The 24,198-nt window shown below is 47.2% G+C and overlaps 1 protein-coding gene across 3 annotated transcripts in view; it reads right to left on the bottom strand.

Moving 5' to 3' along the window:
* TMEM91 (transmembrane protein 91) overlaps positions 1-24,198 on the bottom strand; it is a 122,947-nt gene that overhangs the window by 91,322 nt on the left and 7,427 nt on the right. The window contains exon 1 of one of the 3 annotated variants that reach the window (XR_010183142.1): positions 14,545-14,691. The exons of 1 other annotated variant lie outside the window; for it this stretch is intronic. The gene's annotated coding sequence lies outside the window, so the exon portion shown is untranslated. Of the gene's footprint in view, positions 1-14,544; positions 14,692-24,198 lie in introns of those variants that run through there. One more of the 3 variants, XM_063937835.1, reaches the window with a different exon arrangement.

Here is a 24,198-nt window from a genome sequence, read left to right as displayed (position 1 = left end):
AATTTCTGCAATGCAGCACTCACCACACAAGGCAATTCAAGGCAAATCACCACAAGAGAGAGCTAAAATGGCCTCACCTTCCCTATATATATCAAACCCTCCCCTTCAAAAAAGGCTGTACTTTCCTCACAGCTAGGTCCACCCCTCACCAGATGTTTAACTCTTTCCTTTCCTATACAGTCAATTCTCTCTCCAACAAGTCAAATCCAATTGGAAAAATAGGGATCTTGAGAAACGTCTGGCGCAAAATGAGATGCGCTGGATATTTGATCTAAATTCTTTAAAACCCAATGGGCATAATGCCGACTTTGAATTAAAGTGGTTTTTAGATTAATATTTTTTATTCAGTATATGTGTCTTAATCATGTTTCTCTTTCTCTTTTATATATCTGGGAACCCATATGTTGATATTTATCCTCCATTGAAATTCTGCCCAATGTACACCGGAAGAGGAGTGATCCCACTCGGGTAATAGGGAAGGACTAGTGGGAATACTAAGTACCACTAAGGTTGGTCAGAGTGGATCCTCCTCTGGAAAAGTTACATGAGAATAAGAAGGGATCTTGGCAGAATTTACAACAACTACATTGAGATTATGGAAAAAGGTGGCTTTTCCCTTAATAAAGATGGCGGACGAGGATTCGTTATGATGATCCGCCGACATGTGATATGATGGACTATATTAAATCGTTTGATTTTCTGAGTAAGATAATGTAGTGTACATTTTTTTGTTTGACACGTCACATGTGAGGATTATATAAAAGATACAGTACATTGAAGAACATCGCGGCTGGAATAGCGCTTCCAGTAAAGCAATGGAACGCATGCGGCGGAACTTCCTGCCGGTGCTGGAACGCAAAGCGCGTCACTTCCGGCAATACGAGCCGGGAAAGTTTGCTACGCCTCTATAGACACAGGTGAAAGCGATGTCAATCTGGTATATGGGTAAAATAGTCATTTAGGCTCAGTACCTCCATCCAAAACTTGAAAAAGGTCGGAGTTTATCGACCAAAACACGTTGTCATTTGGATAGAGGATTGATTGGACCGTGGAGCGGTGATATCTCTGGAACAACTAACTTGCTGATTTAAGCCCTGTGCGGTGGTGCCGGGCTATTTCAGCTCTGGACCCTAAACTGCTTATTTTAAGCTAGCCCACCGCAGGGCCACCAGATGGTGAGAGATTGCTTGTTTATTCATTGCATAGTCACTTTAAACCAGACACTGCCTCCAGGTTCATCACCATTTTTTTAATTTGTAATTTTAAATCTGTTTTTTTCCATTGTATGTATATGTTTATCAGTCTGTCCATGTAATAAATGCACTTTATTCGGCAAAAACCCATGGTTCAGTTTATCCCTCATTAATTCAAGGGATTCATCTTATGGTATGAGCGCCAATGCACGCTGCACTTTTTCTCCTACATTTTGAATTTTCCGGGACTTATGTGTTTGTCCCTCTTGGTGGAGTAGCAAGGCTGCTCAGTCTGTTTTACTGTGCATACACTGTTGGTGTGCACCCTTTCTCTTGTGTCAAATGTTTCTATAAATTCATTGTTTTTAGGAGATAAATAAAGGTATTTTTATTAAACCTGCAGCCTTGATCAAATTATATGTTCATAACTGTATTAGTGCGCTCACACTTGATATATGAATGGCATATTCTGTCACATGTACATGCCTCTTTTAGTACGGCAGCTTGTCCGAAACAGAGAGGACTCGGTGCGCAGATAAAAAAAAACCCAATCTTTTAAAATGGCACCTGTGATCCTGGTGATCTCGCAATTGTGCATGGGCATATCTCTGAGAAATAGCCCTGGCACCATTTTCCTGGAGGTTTCTTCTGAAACAACCACATAGACTAAGTGTATTGAATGGGTGCATGGGGTGCTGTATGGGGCTCCTGGACAAACCTTGCACCGTTTAAAGATACGCCACTGATTAGATCCCACTAGTAGCGGCTCTCTAATCACTGCCTAGTCCATCTGCTCCCCACCTATAAGCAACGAGTGAGGAGCGCTAAGCCGGTAGTCAAGTCTGTGAGGAGGTGGTCCAGCGAGGCTGAACTAAAACTACAAGCATGCTTCGAATGCACTGACTGGAACGTCTTTGAGGCTGCCGCGGAGGACCTTAACGATCTTGCAAACTCGGTTACATCATACGTCAATTTTTGTTAGGACTTATGTGTGCCGTCAAAAACTGTCTGCATCTATGCAAACAACAAGCCCTGGTTCACTGCGAACTTGAAGCAGCTACGCCTTGTCAAGGAGGAGGCAAACAGAAGCGGAGACAAAATCAGATACAGACAGGCCAGGAATACCCTATCAAGGGAGATCAAGGCAGCAAAAACAGTTATGCCGACAAGCTTGTGTCCAACTTCTCTGCGAACGACCCACAGTCAGTATGGAAGGGTCTGAAGGCTGCCACCAACTACAAGTGCCCCACATCCTGCCTTGACTCCAGTCAGCAACTGGCGGAGGACCTAAATCGTTTCTACTGAAGGTTCGAGAGGCGACACTTCACCTCATTCTGTCGATGCGCTGGCTGTTACGACGGAAATGCCCCCCCCCCCAGGGCGCTACGTCTACTCTCCAGGCGGAAGTAGCGGAGATAACTAAGCTATTTAGGAAGCTGAAGCCCAAGAAAGCACCAGGGCCAGTTGGCGTATCCCCATCCACCCTAAAAACATGTGACACTCAACTGGCACCAGTTTTCACGGACGTTTTCAACAAGACGCTCGGTACTGGTGTGGTCCCAGCTTGTTTCAAGCTCTCACTTATTATCCCAGTGCCGAATAAACCTTCCTCTTCCGGTAACCTGAACAATTACAGACCAGTAGCACTAAAATCGGTGGGAATGAAGACAATGGAGCGTCTGGTATTGACTCACTTAAAAGTCCAAGGTAGGCTCCCTCCTAGCCCCTCTGCAGTTCGCCTACAGGGCAAATAGATCGCCTGAGGATGCAGTAAATCTGGGCCTGCACTACATTTGGATTCACCAGGAGGCTATGCGAGGGTCCTGTTCGTGGACTTCAGCTCCACATTCAACACTATCATCCCTGTTCTGCTGCAACTGAAAATGCGCAGTTTAGGAGAACTAGAAAAGCTATGCTTCTGGGTGGTAAACTTCCTGACGGATAGGGAGCAGCGAGTCAGGACAGGGAAATTCATCTCCGGCGTCAGGACAACTAGCACGGGTGCTCCCCAGGGATGTGTTCTTTCTCCCTTCCTCTTCTCTCTCTACACCAACGACAGCACTTCTACAGACTCCTCCGTGAAACTCCTTAAATTTGCGGACGACACTACGCTGATTGGACTTATTGCGGACGGAGAGGAGTCCGCTTATAGAAGGGAGGTCGAGCCGCTAACTAGGATTTTGATTTTAGGAAGCTATCCCCTACACTTTCCCCACTCACAATTGCGGACAGCACAGTAGCTGTGGTAGAATCCTTCAGATTTTTAGGCTCCACGATCGCCAAGGATCTGAGGTGGAAGACTAACATAGAGCAGCATTGCGGGAAAAGCCCAGCAAAGACTGTACTTCTTGCGGCAACTGAGGAAGCTCAATCTGCCGCAGGAACTTCTGATCCTCTTCTACTCGGCAATCATTCAATCTGTTCTCTGCGCCTCAATAATAGTGTGGTTTGGCTCGGCCTCAACTCACGACAGGAATAGACTACAACAAATATTAAGGGCAGCGGAAAAAATCAAAGGGACAAATCTCCCGGCAATCGAGGATATCTACCGGGCTAGGGTTAGGAAACGGGCGGAAAGGATCATCGATGACCACTCCCACCCTGCTCATGATCTGTTCCGGCGGCTGCCATCTGGAAGACGGTACAGCCTGCGGCTCGTGAGAATGGCTAGACACAGGAACAGTTTCTTTCCCCAAGCGACTATCTTGGTCAACTCGACACTTGCTTAGTCTATTAATTTTCGAACTCAAACCATGTATTCAAGCATCCACTATGTTCCCTTCTCTATGTTTATGTCACGTTGTTGTTTTCTTTTTTCTTCTTATTCTCTTTTCTTTTTTCTGTCTGAAAGATGTGGTTATCGGAAACAATTTCCTTGTGTATTATGTACTGATATTTATTCTCCCTCCAGGGGGGTTGTGGACCCCCAACAGGGAGAATATGTGTCGGCATGCCGGTGGTCGGGATCCCGGCACCGGTATGCTGGTCGCCGGGATCCCGGCCGGCGGTATACTGAAGACCACCCCTCAAAAGGGCAATTAAAAGTGCTTTTTAGTTTTTGTTTCTAGTGTTAGCACAACCACTGGAATAGTCACTTGCATTGCGTTTCATTGCTTAGCATTTCTTCAGGATGCTTTTTGTTTGTTTGCTAAGTTAAAACAATTAGCATCATTTTAGCCCCATTTCCTCCCAACGGACTCGCAAATCCCAATATTATCACCCCATCCTGCCCACCTCACTAGGAAATAGGTAGCATGCGGGCGTTTCGCCCACTCTTCCAGGGGTTCGAGGGACTTCTTTAAAAATTAGGAGTCTCCCACACCCTCTGTAGGAAAGGTACAGACAAAGTTATGTATTTGCCAGTAGAAATAAGGCCCAAGGGGCCAGTGCAGAGTTGTACGTGAGTCTTGGTAACTACTCCCGCATTGCGTGCACATCACTGAACGTGTATATTCTCGTGTTCAAAGTTGCACAGGCATCATCATCAGTGTGCAATCTGCATAGCCTTCAATGCCCTCTATGAACGCTGCTTATGTGATAATGCACTATTTCTACTACGTTTCTGACCTTTCAGCCCCAAATACTGAGATGCATACACTGTACTCCCTGTTCTTGCTTATACCCCTTTCACATCGCAAAAATAACCCGGTATCAACCCGGCATATTGCCAGGTCGACACAGGTCACTGTGCGGTGTGAACGGGCCCCATGAGAATTCCCTGGTCGCCTAATAATAAGAAGAGTTATTCCCGGGTTGAATACCGAGGCAGTGGCAGTGTGAACGGGTTCCCGGATCAATGCGACCCGGGACCCGTTCACTGTATAGGGAGAGGCGTCGTGGAGATAATCTCATCTCCCAGCGCCGCCTCCACCCCCACTGCCGGCTCCGCCCCCCGCCGCTAAGGCAACCGACCGGGTCGGGAAGCCTGCTATTAGGGTCCAATGTCGGATCCCACCCGGGTAGGACCTGTTTCGAATTCGCGGGTGGGATCCGGCATTGGAGATGTGAAAGGGGCTTTATGCTCAATTCCAGAGAACGCTCAGTGAGAAAACACATAATATACTGTACATCCACTAAACTGACATAAGCCCCTTAATATTTAAAGAATACTCACTAGCAAACATTTTTTACTTTACTCTAAAACGTAGAATTGAGCTAGGCCACACCCTTACCTACTTTGATTATCTCCTCTTCGCCAGAAGCCCAGAGCGGTGCTGCAGGTGGCCAATGATGGGGGTGGGGCTGGAATTCAATTGATTATTACTCCTGATATTCCGTCTAAAAATGATGGGGGAACGCTGGGTCGATATTCAATTGAGTCCTGTTATCGCGCTGATCGTGCCCATAGAGGTCGGGTTTAGCTGCATAAATCAGCTAAACCCGACCAAAGTACTGGAAGCGATTGTAAAAAGTGCCGTTTGAGCGCCCAAATGGGTCACTTTTTATACCTTTCAGCTCACCACCCCCGGGGGGGTGTGAGCTGAAATGCTGACGCCGGCAGCCATCGCGCTACAACGCAGCTACAATTGAACAGCTTCTTTTGAGTGCCATCTACTGGCTGCCAGCGGAACAATGCTTGAATTCCGCCCTTTGTGCCATTTGTGTCATTGGGCCCCACATGAAAAGGAGACCAGGCCAAATGACGCGATTATCATGAACTTTCGTCAAATTGCACACCCCGCCCCACAGAGCACAATTCCCAACATTAGTCTCCCCATCCTATCCCCATCCTATCCACTTCACTAGGAAGTGAGCCAGATGCAGGAGAAACACCCACTCTCCCGAGAGCCCGGGGGGAAATGTGGGGGTCTTCCGTAGGTTCTGGTAGAGTAGGTAAGTACTGTATGCCCTTTTCCCAACTATAAATCTCTCTTCACATAATAATCTGCCCCACTTGCAATCAGGGTCACAGAAAATGTTGAGGGGCATGCACTAAAGTACCCAGGCCCAGGCTTGTCTTGACATGAAATACCTACTTGGAGTAATTCTACAAGAATATTTTTTTTTTATTTTTTTTTTACAGAAAATAAAAAATCAAACAAAAAAGTAATTGTGTATTTTACTAAAGGAAAATCCACATTTCAAACCATATGATATCCAAGCACCTGTTCTGAGACTGTCATCGTCATTGTTATAGAAAAAATACAAATTGCGTAATGTATGTAAAGTTTAGACGTGGTTCTTCTAGCAGATGAGACTGCTCAAACCAAATGTTGGCACTGTTGTCCCAGCAGATCAAACACAACATTCATTAGGAAGTAAACACTGACTTGTTATTCATGTGGGTAATCATTATTTCCTAAGGAGCCAATATTAATGTATCATTTCATTAAGGAGCCAAAACTGAGTAATAAGTTTCCTAAGGAGGTAATATTCATATATTGCCTGATTACTGGGACAGTATCATGAGCAGTAATAAGAATTTCTTTGTGATGAAGGCACCATTTATAGTACACACGTGTGGCACTACTCGTGCGTGCATGCACCTGGGCTTAAGCACATACTGGCACTGTAAATGGTGCACCCCATTATAAATAAATTCTTCTGCTTATAAATATGTCTTCTACTACTCATTTGCATATTATAACAGTGACGTTAGGTAGGTAGTGTTCATTCTAGCACCTACACCTTTCAAATCTTGTGCAGTTCCTCTTTCCTGCCTGGGGTGTCACTCTCTGCTCTGATGCTTCTCAGCACACACAGGTCTGTATCACAGCACTGAGTAACAGATCAGAGTCTGCAGAGAAGCATCACAGCAAAGAGCGACACCCCAGGCAGGAAAGAGTAACTGCACGGATTTTGAAAGGTGCAGGGTGCTAGAATGAACACTAGGCAGGGTATCCAGAAGTATAAACCCAGAGGGTTCTAATAAAATGACAAAACAAATAGGGCCAATGCTACCATTGGGGGACCCCTCAGTATGTAAGTTCTTGTGGGCATTGCCCTCTTTCCTCTCATTCTCCCCCTTGCACTATTCATGCCTCCTGTGCTCCCTGTCCTTTTTTTTGCTCGTTACCCCCTCAGAGACTCAGATGCTGGGCGTACGCCCATACGCTAAGTACATGCTTATTGCCACTTGCCTCTGCAAGTTACAGAGTTGCGCTACTCCTGCTCCCTGTTACTTAGTGGCGTGTCTATCATGGGTGAAGGCAGGGTAAGCAGCGCACACTGGACCATGGGTCCAGAGGGGCCCTGCACCACACATCCCTAACCCAGGACCAGCAACTGTGCGTGCTCTTTATGCCTGTCCCGTGCTGCCATCGTTGTACCTTGTACCTCCTGTACCTTGTTAAATCCCTTGATATATTTGATTTTTCTATCATGTCCCCCCTTTCCTTTCTCTGCTCCAAACTATACATATTAAGATCTTTCAGTCTCTCCTGGTAAGATGGCACCGCATCGAACCAGTCTCTGACACAGTGGCAGTCTGTGTACTATTCAGGCCATGCGCCATCTTTCCAAAATTGACACTGAAAAGATTGCAGTGCGGATTAAGAATAGGCACATCGTAACAGGTATGGGGGGGGGGTTACATCATGGAAGTGGCTCCCAAGCCCTTACTGTGCCCCTGTGCTTAGTCTACCCCATCTGTGATTTTACTGTCTATATTTTGATACGTTCTACGGTTTTGTGGATACTTTAGGGGTCGATTCAATTCAGCGACAGTTGAATAGCGCCGGGAGTTAGCTCCCGGCGCTATTCAATACAGCGACAAGTGACACCAATTGTCGGGAATTCTTCTCTCACCCCCGGGGGATGAGAGAGGAAATCCGACAAAAGTGCTGCCGCGTGGCCGGCGCGAGGCTGATTCTGTTGGGAATCAGCATTGCAGCGGGGAGTTAAGTCAGAGAATGCCCGTTCTCCCAACAAATCAACCTGTTAAGTCCGCGAGAACGGGCCTTCGCCGACTTAACTTGAGCTGAATTAAATAGCGATGGGAGCTAACTCCCGGCGCTATTCAACTGTCGCTGAATTGAATCGACCCCTTTGTGGGGCCCTAGAAATAAAATATGGTAACAGTCACTAGGCACTGCCCTAGGGTACCATTAATCAGGGGACGCCTAAAACATTGAAGGAGTGACATAATCTAACTGATTTTAATGCCCTTGCAGCTCTCCCACGCAGAGCGCCGGCCGCTGACCTGAAGAAGGAGCCCCCAGCAGCTTCTTACATACATGTATCTCGAGACACTGTTACGCCGGGACTGTGGCGCTAAGCTGCAATGTCACAACTAAGTGCAATGCACAGTCCCAGGAAAAGAGGATGCTGCCCCCATCTTCCACTTGTAAAACTAAGAAGCGAGGGTGGGGGTAGGCAGCGTGAGAGGGGGGCTCGTCCTTTGATAGGAGGGAGAGGTGCCCCATAGGCTGCTCTTAGGGCTAGCGCCAACTCTGACTCCAACACATAACTAAGCATTGCAGGGTGACTGGAGAAATGTTTCCTGCAATGGAGCACAAAGCGGCTGTAAGGTCGTTCAAGCACAAAAGCAGAATCTTTGCTATTCCAAAATGACGGATAACCACAAAACATCTATATATTCAAGCCACAATTACAGCAACCATCTCGATACAGTACTTGGCTGTGGAACTGCAGGCTGATATCCATCTAAACTGTATTTTTCTTAATTCAGATTCCTAAATCAATAAAGAGATAATTTGCCAAACATTGCAACTAATAAAAGCGTCTTCTTTCTAATGGATGAAATACAGCATTTAAAGATCTCAGCTTCCCTGCAGCACCAAGCATTTACTTCTGCTCCAGAGTGAAGTGTTACAAGATCTAAATAGCTGCTTTGTAATCTCATTTAATAAAGCTTGGCTGGACTCTCCTGCAGACAAAGAGATGTGCAAGAACAAAATTCATTTCACAAAAAGCTTGCAAGAAAAAAAAAAAATTGCAAATGACTTATGGTGTGTACACACAGGGAGATATTTTCTTATGATTTTGACTATATAAAGTTAGTGCAGATCGCAAGGTGAAAGTCACCTTGGGATCCCGATTCGATGCCGATGTGCTGTCCCGCGCGGTCGGCATCGCAAGCCTAGACTATCTCGTAGAAAAGATAGTCAAAACTGACACTTAACCTGTGCCGATCGCAGCGGTAGCGGAGCGAGGCAACTTGGCCAACACGGTGCACTATTTGGGGTACACGGGTCACTTTACGAAGAAAACAACACCCAAAAAATATAAAAAACTCATGTTGACCTTTTTCCATGTCGACCTAATGACCGTGTCGGCCTATTTCAGGTGTCGACCTAGTCACTGTTGACCAATAGTGGTCGATCTAATGACTGTCGACCTAGCTACTGACGACCCAACGATCCACACCCGGATGGACATTTATTAAAAATGTGTAAAGGGTTTATGTGACTATAACTTTACTAACGAGAAACCAAATGACGATCAATATCGCAATGCGATGACGGAGGCCCCCGCGATACCTGTGAGGTGGTCTGCGGGGGGGTCTCCGTCACCTCCTCGGGATCTTCACACTGGCCCCGGCGCCTCCTCCTCCCCCCTGCAGCCGGAAGGACCTCCGGCTGCGTTGCTAGGGGGAGGAGGAGATTACCTTCCGGTACCAGGGCTGCCTGGAGGAAGGTATGCCGGGGGGAGGGGGGGGAGGCGTCTGCAGCGGGGGTGGCGGGTTGCGGCGGTTGGCAATAAGAAGCCCATAGGCTTCTATAGGGTATCGCCATCCAGAGATGGTGATACCCTGGACGGAAAAAACGCGGCGGTAGGGTCTTAGTACATTTGAAAATGTGGTAAAACGGGGGTTTTACCACATTTTTTCCGCATTTTTCCGTTAGTACATCCCGCCCCTGGTGGGAGAAGGGGTTATGGAGTGATGATCCGAGAGTGTGAGTGGCAGGGGGTGGTGGTGGAAAATGCAAGAATAATGGGGCGCAATTAAGGGGGAGGGTATCGGTGCTTACAAAATTATATTTGTAGAAGACAGAGAGAGAGAAGTATGGAGACAGGAGAATGTGACAACTGCCGTCCTGTAATAAGACAATTGGAGCCTTTGTTCCTCAGTGCGATGTCACACCTGAGTGAAGGGTGACAGGTGCTATAGATCGGGGACAGATGTATCGGCAGATGGCAGTTTTGTGTTACCAGGATATGTCTTGTCTGATAGCAGGTGTGTGATGTGTTTCCCCAGCGTGGAAAAAGTCATCTTACAGACTGCTAGCTCTGCAGTATATAACTGGAGGTTGCAAAGTCTCAAATCAGAAATACATTTTGACATTTTGGATAAGTTGAGTTCTCAATTGCTGACAAAGGTGGTCGTTCCGAGTTGTTCGCTCGTTGCCGTTTTTCACAACGCAGTGATTAGGTGGAAAATACGCATGCGCATGGTACGCAGCGCGCATGCGCTAAGTATTTTAACATCAAACGAAGCAATTTTACACAGGTCTGAGCGACGCTTTTCAGTCGCTGTGCTGATCGGTGAGTGATTGACAGGAAAGGGGCGTTTCTGGGAGGTAACTGGCCGTTTCCAGGAAGTGTGCTAAAAAACGCAGGCGTGCCAGGGAAAAACGCAGGAGTGGCTGGAGAAACGGGGGAGTGGCTGGCCGAACGCAGGGCGTGTTTGTGACGTCAAACTAGGAACTAAACAGACTGAGGTGATCGCAATCTAGGAGTAGGTCTACTCAGAAACTGCAACAAATTATTTAGTAGCAGTTCTGCTAATCTTTCGTTCGCTATTCTGCTATGCTAAGATACACTCCCAGAGGGCGGCGGCTTTTGCATCGCCCTATACAAGAAATGTTTACCATGGTACAATTCGGCAACTGTAGTACTACTCACATACTGTACACACATATACAACAATCGGAAAAGCATTAACTTCCTCCACTGTAGTGAGGACAAGTATCCTCCAGCAGCCCAGTATCACTTATCTTATTACAAACATGTGTGCGTATTAAACATCTTATTCCAAAACCCTTTTATATGGACATGTCCCCCCTTCATTGCTGGTATAACAGCCCCCCCCCCCTGTTTTCTAGGAAGGATTTACACTAGATTTTCCAACATGGCTGCTGAGATTATCATGCATTCTGTCACAATAGCAGTAGCAGTTGATAGACTGGGGCCCCTAATCAGCCCCTGTATTGTTTGTAAGTGTGCGCGCTGGAAAAGGGGTGTGGCCATGTCTCACAGAGGCGTGTCTGTAGTCCGGCAGCGATGTTGGGAGGTAGACTCTGGCTCACAGTCAACATCCCAATCCATTCACAGGTGTTAGATGAAGTGGAGGGCTTGACCTCTGTGCAGGTCTGTCAGGGTCTTCCACACCAAACTATGCAAACCATTTTTTGACGCCATTCCCCAAATTCGTGCCGCAATGGAAGCACACATTTCTCTAGAATGTCATGATAGCATTAAGATTTCCCTTCACTGGAGCTAAAGAGCCCAGGCCAAACCAGAAGAACAATCCCCAGAACATTATTCCTTCTCCACCAAACTATGCAATAGATGCAGATGTAATGGCCAAACATGCTAATTATGTATATTACATACTAATCAGAAGACGTGTCCATATACTTTTGGCCGTTTAATGTATGAGGAGACTATGCAACTCGATCTGCGATTCTGTATGAACAAATTTGTCACACGTTTGCTGTGACTTATGCGCATGCACAGAAGAAAAACATTGCCAGTTTGCGTGAATATCGGTATAGCGTGCGCCCCTGGGCCTATCTATGTGCCTCACCATACATACACTTGAGTCCTTGCACACTCAGATGCACGGATGTATGCCAGGGAAGGGCTTTCTAGCTGCAATTTCATAGAGACACAGACACGACTACGGCAAAAGATGATGCCGCGCTTGCGTCCAACTCCATATAACAAGGTTAGGATATAGGGAACACTTAATGAGGGAAGACGAGAGGACACAGTAAAGAGGGTAAGGCGATGAGGTGACACAATAAGCAAAGGGTGACAAGGAGAGGGTTCTGTGCAGTTCTACCCAATATGAGTGCCGCTATATAAATAACCATTAAAAATAATAAGACACTAAGTAAGGGGAACAACAGATAAGCACAGACGATATACAGGTGAAATATAAGAGAGTCGTAATATAACACTGTTCAGTCTATACATGTGTATAACCCAGATGGATATGGGAGAGTAGTGTTTAAGAATATTTGACTAAAACTCTAGAAATATACATCTCACACTAGAGAGCTTTATTATATAGGATTTTACAGAATGCAAATTATTTTTCTATGGCCTCAAGGTATTAAATAGTAATATAAAACACTTCAGTGGTTGAGAACCCTGCTGTACCACAGTGGCTGTGACAGTCCTAGCTGAGGAGCACAATTCATATTTTACTGCCTGTTTCTTGTGACCTTGGACAAAACAATTATTTCCTATTTTATCCTGGGTGACAGAAATTAGTGTAAGCTCTGTGGAGCCGACACACTGAGTCCCCTCCGATACGGTATGAGAGTGGGTGATATTGTGGCATACTATGGAATTTATACGTTAAGCATTGGATAGATAAGTGAATATTACAGGCATCCTGTGTACAAGTATAGGGCATACTGTAGCTGCCTGTTATAGGGGTGTAGGAGACAGGGTTTAGGTATGTAAGTGCTGGATATAGCAATCGGATATAGATGTATATGATATAATAGCTGGGGTAATAAGGAGGATTTAGAGTTATGTAATTATAAACTTTTGGGTTTGGTAGCAGTTTAAGAATGATTGCTTATAGGAGAAAGGTTAAGTATTGGAATTAGAAGTCAGCCATAGAGGCGTAAGACAAAGGAGTAAAGTTGGGATTCCAATGTTTTGTAGCGTTTGACAAGTACCTGTTTCCAGTTAAATGGTACGTTTGTAAAATATAGGATGTATCAATATGATTAAGAAATCAGTGTTACATGGGTTACAAATGTACGATGTATGAGAGGGATTAAGAAATGAAAATTACGGAGGTTCAGCATAAAAGTAAGATATGAGTGGGTTTAAGAAGTGATTATTATTATTACTGTAGGGCTCCAGTATAAAAGTGTAGGATGTACGAGTAGAAATAAGAGATGAATAAGATAGGGGGCACGTATACTGTATAAGAGGTTGGTGTACAAGTGGGAGTTACAGGTGAATATATTAACAGACATTTATATAGGCATATAATGCACGAGCATAAGTAAGAGGGGAATATTATAGCGGTCAGGTATATGAGCATATGATGCATGAGTAGAAGTAAGAGGGGTAAGAGGGGAATACTATAGCGGTCAGGTATATTAGTCTAGCATGTACAAGTGGGAGTAACAGGTGAATATTATAGCGGTCAGGTATATAAGCGTAGGATGTACGAATCACACTGAAAAAATATACTAGTAGGATAAATGGCTTCCAACAAAATTAACCCTAGTGTGAATGTGTGTGGTGTACATGTGGTAGGGAATATAGATTGTCAGCACCACTGGGGCAGGGAATGATGTGAATGGGCAAATGTTCTCTGTAAGGCGCTGCGGAATATGTGTGCGCTATATAAATAACTGGTAATAAATAAATAAATTATCGTAGAAATCCCGACTCACCAATTCAGATATTTTTTAAGTTGGAATGTGAAAATCATCGGCAGAATTTTACTGTGTAAAGAAGTGTAGGATATCGGAGTGGGATATAGCCTATAGGGTCAGGTGTAGAAGTGTTTCGGATATAGGAGTAGGATAAAAGCATGGGTGGATATAGGGTCAGGTATAGAAGTGTAGGATATAGGAGTAGGATAAAAGCATGGGATATAGGGTCAGGTATAGAAGTGTAGGATATAGGAGTGGGATATAGGGTCAGGTATAGAAGTGTAGGATATAGGAGTGGGATATAGGGTCAGGTATATAAGTGTAGGATATAGGAGTGGGATAAAAGCATGGGATATAGGTGTCAGGTACAGTATATAAGTGTATGATATAGGAGTGGGATAAAAGCATGGGATATAGGGTCAGGTATATAAGTGTAGGATATAGGAGTGGGATAAAAGCATGGGATATAGGTGTCAGGTACAGTATATAAGTGTAGGATATAGGAGTGGGATAAAAGCATGGGATATAGGGTCAGGTATATAAGTGTAGGATATAGGAGTGGGATAAAAGCATGGGATATAGGTGTCAGGTACAGTATATAAGTGTAGGATATAGGAGTGGGATAAAAGTGTGGGCTATAGGGTCAGGTATAGAAGTGTGTAGGATATGAGAGTTGCAATCTGAAGTCTTAGTTATAGGAGTCAAGTCAAAAAGTGTAGGAGAGAAAGGGTGTTTCAGGCTGCACAATGAAGAACACACAGCTAGCGCCCTGTAGTGAGGTAAGAGCGCTATACAGACCCACAGACCCCATCACATACCTGGATGCTCGGAGTGTCTGTGCTCCGTGTCCTCTTCTGCTCACTGCCTCGGAGTCTCTGCTAGGAGAGGAGGGAGGGAGCAGAGGATGCTGTGCTGCTGTAACCCCTTCTACACCGCACTACACTGCTGCTGCGGGGCCCTGCATGGAGGTGAGGGGACCCTCTGTGCCATTCTGTAACATAGTTATTACTGCTCTATAAGGGGACGAAGGGAACCTTGACTGACATCCTGCGGGGCCCAGCATGGAGGAGAGGGGGCCCCTGTGGCCTTCTGTAACAAACTTACTACAGCTCTATGAGGGGTCACGGGGACACTAACAGGCACCCTACAGGGACCAGCATGGAGGAGAGGGCCCCCCCTGTGGCCTACTGTAACATACTTACGACAGCTCTATGAGGGGTCACAGGGACACTAACAGGCACCCTACAGGGACCAGCATGGAGGAGAGGGGACCCCATGTGCCCTTATGTAACATACTTATTAAACCCCTGTACTTTAACAGTAACATACTTATTACTGCTTTATGAGGGAGCACAGGGGCCCTGACAGACAGCCTACAGGGCCCAGCATGGAGGAGAGCCCCCCACCCCCAATGTACTTTTGTACGTTTCTGTAACATATTTATTACTGCTCTATGAGGGGGCACAGGGACCCTGACAGATGCAGATAACCCTGACAAACACCCTGCGGGGCCCTGCATAGAGGTTAGGGGTCCTTCTGTGCTCTTCTGTAACATACTTATTACTGCTCTATGAGGGAACTTTGACAGACATCCTGTGTGGCCCATCATGGAGGTTAGGGGCCCTTGTGGCCTTCTGTAACATACTTATTACTGCTCTATGAGGGGGCACAGGGACCCTGATAGACACCCTGCGGGGCCCTGCATAGAGGTTAGGGGTCCCCCTGTGCTCTACTGTAACATACTTATTACTGCTCTGTGAGGAGACACAGGGACCCTGATAGACACCCTGCGGGGCCCAGCATGGAGGAGAGGGGCCCACCTGTACTTTTCTGTAACATACTTATTACTGCTCTATCAGAGGATGCAGGGAACCCTTACAGATGCAGATAACCCTGACAAACACCCTGCGGGGCCCTGCATAGAGGTTAGGGGTCTCCCTGTGCTCTTCTGTAAAATACTTATTACTGCTCTATGAGGGGACGCAGGGAACTTGACAGACATCCTGTGCGGCCCAGCATGGAGGTTAGGGGCCCCCTGTGGCCTTCTGTAACATACTTATTACAGCTCTATGAGGGGGCACAGGGACACTAACAGACACCCTATGGGGCCCTGCATATAGGTGAGGGACCCCTGTGCCCTTCTGTAACATACTTATTACTGCTCTATGAGGGGACGCAGGGAACTTGACAGACACCCTACAGGGCCCTGCATATAGGTGAGGGACCCCTGTGCCCTTCTGTAACATACTTATTACTGCTCTATGAGGGGACGCAGGGAACTTGACAGACACCCTACAGGGCCCTGCATATAGGTGAGGGGACTCCCTGTGCTCTTCTGTGACATACTTATTACTGCTGTATGAGGAGGGCACAGGGGCTGTGCATACATCAGTGCCAGCAGCCCAGGCACATCAATTAGCTTACAGAAACTCTCTCAGACACTAGAGGGTTAATTTGCACATAGAAATCCCCTCTATTTAATCCCTTGTAATCCACATGTCATGCATCGTATTCCCCTCTGGACAGATGTGCAACATTTACTAAGTGTCCTAGCTTAACATCATTTAGTGGTAATGCACATTGCTCCACATTACGTGTGCGGAAGTCACAGTGTGATGCAATGCAGGCTATTACCACACAGCAATTGTTATTCCTCTGCCGGATAACGTTTTATTTACAAATCAACACAGAAAAGAAACACAACTAGAGCATTGTCTACTGAAGCTGCAACCCGATATGTAGGAGTAAATACAGTTCTAAAGGGGCATACACACTAGACGATGTAAGTGGACGATATGCACAATAATGTTAAACTCGTGCATATCGTCAAGTGCGTATGCACTATAACAGTGCTTGCTCCAGTGGGTCGTTATCGTTTATCTGTATCAACTGAACATGCACTCCAATTTTGGCTAAATCTTTCATGATCATATGTTCATGGAGGGGTGACGTTACTGACCGATATTGGGGCAGATGTATTAACCTGGAGAAGGGATAAATAAGTGATAAAGCAGTGATAAGCACAAGGTGATAACGCACCAGCCAGTCATTACAAATTTGAAAAATGACAGTTAGGAGCTGATTGGCTGGTGTGTTATCACCTTGCGCTCATCACTGCTTTATCCCTTCTCCAGGTTAATACATTTCCCCATTGTTCTCTGTATCGCTCAGTGTGTATGCTCTATAGCGTTCATTTTGCAGCTGGGGGAATTTCAAAGGAAATCTTTATCTTTATTGGTTGAGAATTGTCTAGTGTGTGCCTGCCTTTACACATGTGGACCTGATTTTAACGATTTTAGAAGTATCCTATGACCTATGGCTGTATAGGGTGTAATAGAACTGAATTATGATCCCGTCCAGTGGTCAGGTCATGTTTGGGGTGTAGTCAGTAGCGGATCTTGCCACGGGCAAGCAGGACTTTTGCCCGGGGCGCCGCCTTCCGGAGGGCGCCGCACCAGGGCAAGATCCGCTGCTGCTGTGCCCCCCGCTGCCCGTTGCCCCCCGCTGCCACTGTGAAGAGAAACTAGACGCGTACACGTCTAGTTTCCCTTCATGGAGAGGTCCTTTACTGTGCGGTGCGCGATGACGTCATCGCGCACCGCACAGCAAAGGTCCTCTCCACGAAGGGAACTAGATGCAACGTGTCTAGTTTCCCTTCGTGGAGAGGACCTTTGCTGTGCGGTGCGCGATGACGTCATCGCGCACCGCACATCATTTCAGTCTGTACAGGGGGCGTAAATGACCACGCCCCCTGTACGTAGCCACGCCCCCTATTGTCGCCCGGGGCGCACAGCGCCTAAGAACCGGCCCTGGGTGTAGTGTCATATGTCTGTATAGAGCAGAGATTTTCAACCTTTTACAACTCGCGGCACACTGAACAAAACTTAACTATTGCCAAAGCACACTCAAATATACTGGTGATGCATGGTGCAGTTGCGTGTCCTAGGATGTCATGTCACAGCTTCTCCATAGGTAACTCCTGAGCCACATCTCAGATAGCCAGAAGTGCCCAACACTGCCCAGGCCCAAAATTAGAACTGGCTCTGCAACCACTAAACCCACCAGTATTGATCGTTCCAGGTCCACAGTAGCGGCAAAACACTGATGGGCCTGGCTCTGCTTCTCTAGCGGCACATCTGGAGACTGCTCAGGGCACACTAGTGTGCCACGGTACAGTGGTTGAAAAACACTGGTACAGAGGGTAATAGATGTATTATGGTCATGTCTAGTGGTCAGGTCATGTTTGGGGTGTAGTGTCCTATGTCTGTATAGAGGGTAATAGATGTATTATGGTCATGTCTAGTGGTCAGGTCATGTTGGGGGTGTAGTGTCCTATGTCTGTATAGAGGGTAATAGATGTTTCTGCTGCGGGGTACACTGGGCTCCACAAGGATTGGACAATGTGGGTGTAGAGTAGGATCTTGATCCGAGGCACCAACAGGCTCAAAGCTTTGACTGGTCCCAGAATGCACAGCGCCGCCTCCTCTATAACCCCGCCTCCTCTGCACAGGAGCTCAGTTTTGTAAGTTGGTGCTGCAGTAAAACCAAACAAAACTGCTAAAAAAGCGCCTTAACATCAAATTACATGTGAAAAATATAACAAAATGTGATATACTTGTGGAGGTCACAATTCCTGAAATGCTGCGCTTGCCGGAATACTATGTGTGGTATTGAGGTAGAGACAAGAGAAAAACAAACGGCTGCGCTGAATGTCAGGAAGATATGTATAAATGTAAAGAGAGCCAACGTAAATAAATGCAATATTTATTAATAATAAAAATAGGTTTAAGACATATATACCGGTATGAGAATAATATTAAAAAGAGTCATATTATAATTTACTCGTAATGTCTGATAATAGCTCGTGGTTGATACTGAGATGGCGGACGTATCCTTGATGGTGAAAGTCCGTATTCCACTTAATATAGTTGATTTCTATTAAACAGACAGAAAAACAAGGTGCACGGATACTTTCCCAATTGGGAATATGTCCCTCGGTTAAGACAAATCACAATACCTCTCCGGTGGGCTGGTCAAAGCCGAGCGTCCTCGGCATAAATGTCCTGCAATACCCACATGAGCTGTACAGCGGAGGGGAGATAGCCGTCTATTCACAAGCTGACTGTAGCGGCGTGCGTGTTAAAGCCGCTGGCGACGGGAGATGTAGACGGAGGGTCCAGTGTAGATAGAGATCGATGTGCACCTTGTAGTTACACCTGAGCAAGGTGTGTGTGAGGGCGGGTCCTATTTTTATTATTAATAAATATTGCATTTATTTACGTTGGCTCTCTTCACATTTATACATATCTTCCTGACATTCAGCGCAGCCGTTTGTTTTTCTCTTGTCTCTGGTGCTGCAGTAAGCAGGCACTTAACAGGGGGGCTGCTCCAGGCAGCCCTAAAAGGAGCTTTTTTGTGAAGAAAAAGTGAAGACTTCCAGGGCAGCAGCGGTGGTAAATGTCTTGTGACATTCACTGCTGCAGCTCCAGCTCTCCCCAGCGGCGCTGTACACTCCCGAGCCCTGGTTGCCGGGTACCTACAGCGGAGGCTCCGGTTTTCTTCACGTTAGACACACACGGCTGGGGCTCTCCAGGATCACGTGGCCGCAGTTCGGGAGGTGGTAAGTGGGTCCCGCTTGCGGGACCAGGTCTTTATCGCGATCCGACGTGGTCAGTGGGAGGCGGGCCACGCGCGCTGGCGGTGGACACTGTGGCAGTACAGGCGATCCCACTAGATCACCAGGGCATGGGTGCAGGTCAGGTTTTCTCTCTAAACCGATTATTATATCGCCCACAGTACCCGGTGGTTTTGCCAGCAGGGGGATAAGGCTTAGACCTGAAGCCCCTCCCCCAGCCCCAGGGCGCCATTTCTAGCAAGTGTTCCCGCCCTGGAGCTGCATATCTGTCTTTTCCTCACTCCCTGTCAGTGTCTGCGGTGCCATTATCCCTCAGCTCACTGTTCCTGGGACTGCTTGGGCAAATCCTCCTATGTAAAGCCGCCTGGTTGTCAGCGCTGTGCCTTTACATGACACTTAAGTATTCTACCTGCCTTTTTATACAGTGATAGTTAAGAAAGAGTGCATTTAGTCAGGGTTTTATAGTACAATTATCCTGTGATATACATCCAGTTCTGACTGTGTACTGTTATATCTATTGTTATATAGCTGTGTAAGCTAGTCCAGTGCAGTATTATTGTTAGTAATAACCTCTGCATTGTACAGGCTGTGACTATTTGTGTGTGCATTTGATAGCTGAGTGGTGTCCATTTCGTGTCTTTCACTCAACCTGCTATCCCTATATTCTATAACCTGAGGGGGCTTGGAGCGTCAGGTTTTATCTAAATATAGGATTTTCACAAAGATATACTGTATTACGTATTTTTCTCTGTGATTTAGTCACCATATCTCTCCTTTATCTCTGCTAGTGCTGACTACACTGCGCAGGGGTTTGGGTTTAGAGGTATAGTGCTGCTGATAATTGTACTGTGTTACCTCATACTGCAAGTTATATCATGTCTGCTTCTGAGGGTAACGGTTCTGGGGCTGAACACACTGTCGGTGTTGCTGAAGCCACAGACCCATATGAGGAGAATATAGCAGCTGTGGGATCTGGTTCTGGGGGCTCCTTGCCCCCTAGTGGGACTGTGGCAACGGAGGCGCATACTGACCCACCGTGGGCCGCTTTTTCCACACTTCTGTATACGCTAGTTCATAAACTAACATCCCCTATGGGACCTCCAATGCCGGTACAACCGTATGTGGTCCCTGCAGCTTACCTGCCGTGGGCGGACGATTTATCTGCTCAGTGAAAGAAGTTGAACCAGTCCCTGACTACTAAAAAGTCTGACCATCGCTCGCCTAAGTCCAAGGGGTCCTCTAAGCCAGCGCTTGTCTCCTCACAATCTACTGCTGTCACTGACACCTCGTCTGATGAAGACGGCACGTATACTGACCCCACAGGTTCTGACTCAGATACGGCTGATGGGGAGGGTAGTTCACATGTGGATGTTCCTGATCTTTTGGAGGCTATTAAGTTAATTCTACAGATTACGGATGCTCCCGAGCCATCCGTCCCTCCTAAGAAACCAGATAGGTTCAAGCGTCAGAAGGTGGTTAAACAAGTTTTACCTCACTCTGAACACCTAGTGGATATACGTCAGGAACCCTGGGAAAACCCGGGTACGAAGTTTGTGCCTCACAAGAAGATGCTGGCTCGCTATCCCCTCGCGCCAGAGCTGTCTAAGAATTGGGAAACACCTCCTCCAGTGGACTCACATGTGGCTAGGATGGTGGTTTCCTCAGCTCTACCTGTCACTACCGTCACGTCTCTAAAAGAGTCTACGGATAAGCGTGTGGAGGGTTGTCTGAAAGCGATTTACACCCTCACGGGTGCTGCGCACCACTATTGCAGCTACATGGGCTGCCGAGGCTATTAAAGCGTGGGCCTTGGAGTTAGATGCTGAAATCTCCTCTGATCATGCTAGACAATGCTTGTCATATATTGTCACAGCTTCTCGCTATATTAAAGAGGCGGCTTCGGATGCCGGTATCCTAGCAGCCAAGGCCTCTACTACATCAGTCCTGGCTCACCGGATATTGTGGCTGAGATCCTGGTCTGTGGATCTAGAAAAACCCTGGAGGTACTCCCTTTCAAGGGAGATATTCTGTTTGGGGAGGACTTAAATAATATAGTGGCTGACTTGGCTACTGCCAAAACTGCCTGTCTACCAAATACCGCTCTTTCTGCGTCGAAGGCTAAAAGTACGTCCTTTCACCCCTTTCGCCCTTCAGGTAAAGCAAAAGGTCAGGCGTACCACAAGCAGGCCCGCACTTCCACACCTGGTGAGCCGAAGCCCAAAAGAGCCTGGGCTGCCCGTCAGCCAGCTTCCAAGACCGATAAGCCTGCCGCATGACAGGGATCCCAGGGTGGAGGGCCGGCTTCTAGGGTATACCCAGGAATGGTTGAAGACCACTTCAGATGCCTGAGTATGGGAAGTCGTCAATCGAGGTTGCGCCATAGCCTTCAAAAACCGTCCCCCTCTTCGATTTTGCCAGACAGATGTCCCGTCGGACCAGGCAAAGGCAAACACTCTGCATTCGGTGGTACAGACCCTCCTGGATACAGGAGTTGTAGTACAGGTGCCTCTTGCTCAGAGGGGCCGGGGGTACTATTCTCCGCTGTTTCTAGTTCCGAAATTGAATGGGTCCTCCCGGCCCATTCTCAACCTCAAGGCATTGAACAGGTTTGTGAAGGTTTCCAAGTTCCGTATGGAAACCCTTCGGTCTATAGAAACATAGAAACATAGAATTTGACGGCAGATAAGAACCACTTGGCCCATCTAGTCTGCCCCTTAAATATAGTTCTGGCCTTGGAACCTGGGGACTACATGGTCTCCTTGGACATACAGGATGCTTACCTGCATATTCCTATAGCAGCGTCACATCAGCAATACCTGAGGTTCGCTATTGGCAACCTTCATTACCAGTTTTGGGTGTTACCTTTTGGTTTATCAACGGCTCCGCGAGTCTTCACCAAAGTAATGGCGGTGATGACGGTGGTACTCCGCCGTCAAGGGGTCAGGATACTGCCGTACCTGGACGACTTGTTAATCCTGGCAAATTCTTCAGAACTTCTTCTGTGTCATCTGTATATGACCGTCCGGTTTCTACAAGCCCACGGGTGGCTCATTAACAGGAAGAAATCCTCCCTGGTCCCTGCTCAGAGCATGGTGCACCTGGGAGCGCTATTGGACACTCACAACCAGCGGTTGTTCTTGTCTCAGGAGAAAGTCCTGAAGCTTCAGGACAGGATTCGTTGCTTCCTTTCTCGTCCGCAAGTATCGGCAATGCAGGTGCTGGGCCTCATGGTCTCAGCATTCGACATGGTGAAGTATGCTCAATTACATTCTCGCCCCCTCCAGAGGCTGATTCTAGCCAAGTGGGATGGCCTGCCTCACCGGATCAGGTCTCATATGATCTCATTGACTCCGGAGGTCCGTCTGTCGCTACTTTGGTGGCTCCGGGACCAACAGTTGTGCAGGGGCCGTCCCTTCTGGATATCCAACTGGGTCCTGTTGACGACAGATACCAGTCTAAGAGGTTGGGGCGTGGTGCTGGAGCAACACTCCCTTCAGGGTCGGTGGACCAAGGAGGAATCTCTCCTCTCGATCAACATTCTGGAACTGCGGGCGGTCTTCAATGCGTTGAACCTGGCCCAGCATTTAATTCAGAACCGTCCTGTTCAAATACAGTTGGACAACGCCACCACAGTGGCTTACATAAATCACCAAGGCGGCACTCGAAGCCGTTTGGCAATGAAGGAAGTCTCACGGACTCTACGTTGGGCGGAACGCCATCTACCGCTCATATCGGCAATATTCATTCCAGGAGTCCTGAATTGGGAAGCTGACTTTCTCAGTCGTCAGGACGTGCATGACGGCAAGTGGAGCCTCCATCCAGAAGTGTTTCAACTCCTAGTGGAAAAGTGGGGTCTTCCAGATGTAGATCTGATGGCGTCTCGACACAATCACAAGGTTCCGGTCTTCGGAACAAGGACAAGGGATCCTCAAGCAGCATTCGTGGATGCGCTGGCGGTGCCGTGGAGGTTTCGGCTGCCGTACGTGTTCCCTCCGGTGTCACTCCTGCCCAGGGTAATTCAGAAGTTCAAGCAAGAAAAAGGAAATCTGCTTCTCATAGCTCCAGCGTGGCCCAGACGGCACTGGTTCTCAGACCAGCAAGGCCTATCATCAGAGCGTCCACTTATACTTCCACAACGCCCAGACCTCCTCATTCAGGGCCCCTGTGTCTACCAGGACCTAGCTGTCTTTGACGGCGTGGCTCTTGAAGCTTCCGTCTTCAGGGCTAAGGGTTTTTCTGAAGAGGTCATTAAAACTATGTTGCGGGCCCGGAAACCGGCTTCTGCTCGGATTTACCATAGGGTCTGGCATTCCTACTTTGTTTGGTGCGCATCTAATAATTATGACGCTTCCAAGTTTAGTACAGCCAAACTTTTGGCTTTTCTGCAGCAGGGCCTAGATTTAGGCCTGCGTCTGGCCTCCCTCAAGGTTCATATTTCTGCCTTGTCGGTGTGGTTTCAGAGAAAAATTGCGACTTTACCTGATGTTCATACTTTCACTCAGGGTGTGTTGCGTATCCAACCTCCCTATGTCCCGCCTGTGGCTCCTTGGGACTTGTCAGTGGTTTTGGAGACATTGCAGGAGCCTCCGTTTGAACCCCTGGGTTCAGCTGACCTTAAGTAGCTTTCCCTTAAGGTGGTGTTCTTGCTGGCTATTGCCTCTGCTAGAAGAGTGTCGGATCTGGGAGCCTTGTCTTGTAGTTCCCCATATCTGATTTTTCACCGTGATCAGGCGGTTCTTCGGACTCGTCCTGGATATTTGCCTAAGGTGGTTTCTTCGTTTCACCTTAATCAGGAGATTGTGGTTCCGGCCTTTGTCTCTCCTGATTTGTCTACCAA

Source organism: Pseudophryne corroboree, chromosome 8 (genome assembly GCF_028390025.1).
Source record: "Pseudophryne corroboree isolate aPseCor3 chromosome 8, aPseCor3.hap2, whole genome shotgun sequence".
In the NCBI taxonomy this organism is placed as follows: domain Eukaryota; kingdom Metazoa; phylum Chordata; class Amphibia; order Anura; family Myobatrachidae; genus Pseudophryne; species Pseudophryne corroboree.
The sequence above is the reverse complement of the archived record's forward strand: the minus strand, read 5'-3'. Positions and strand labels throughout refer to the sequence as shown.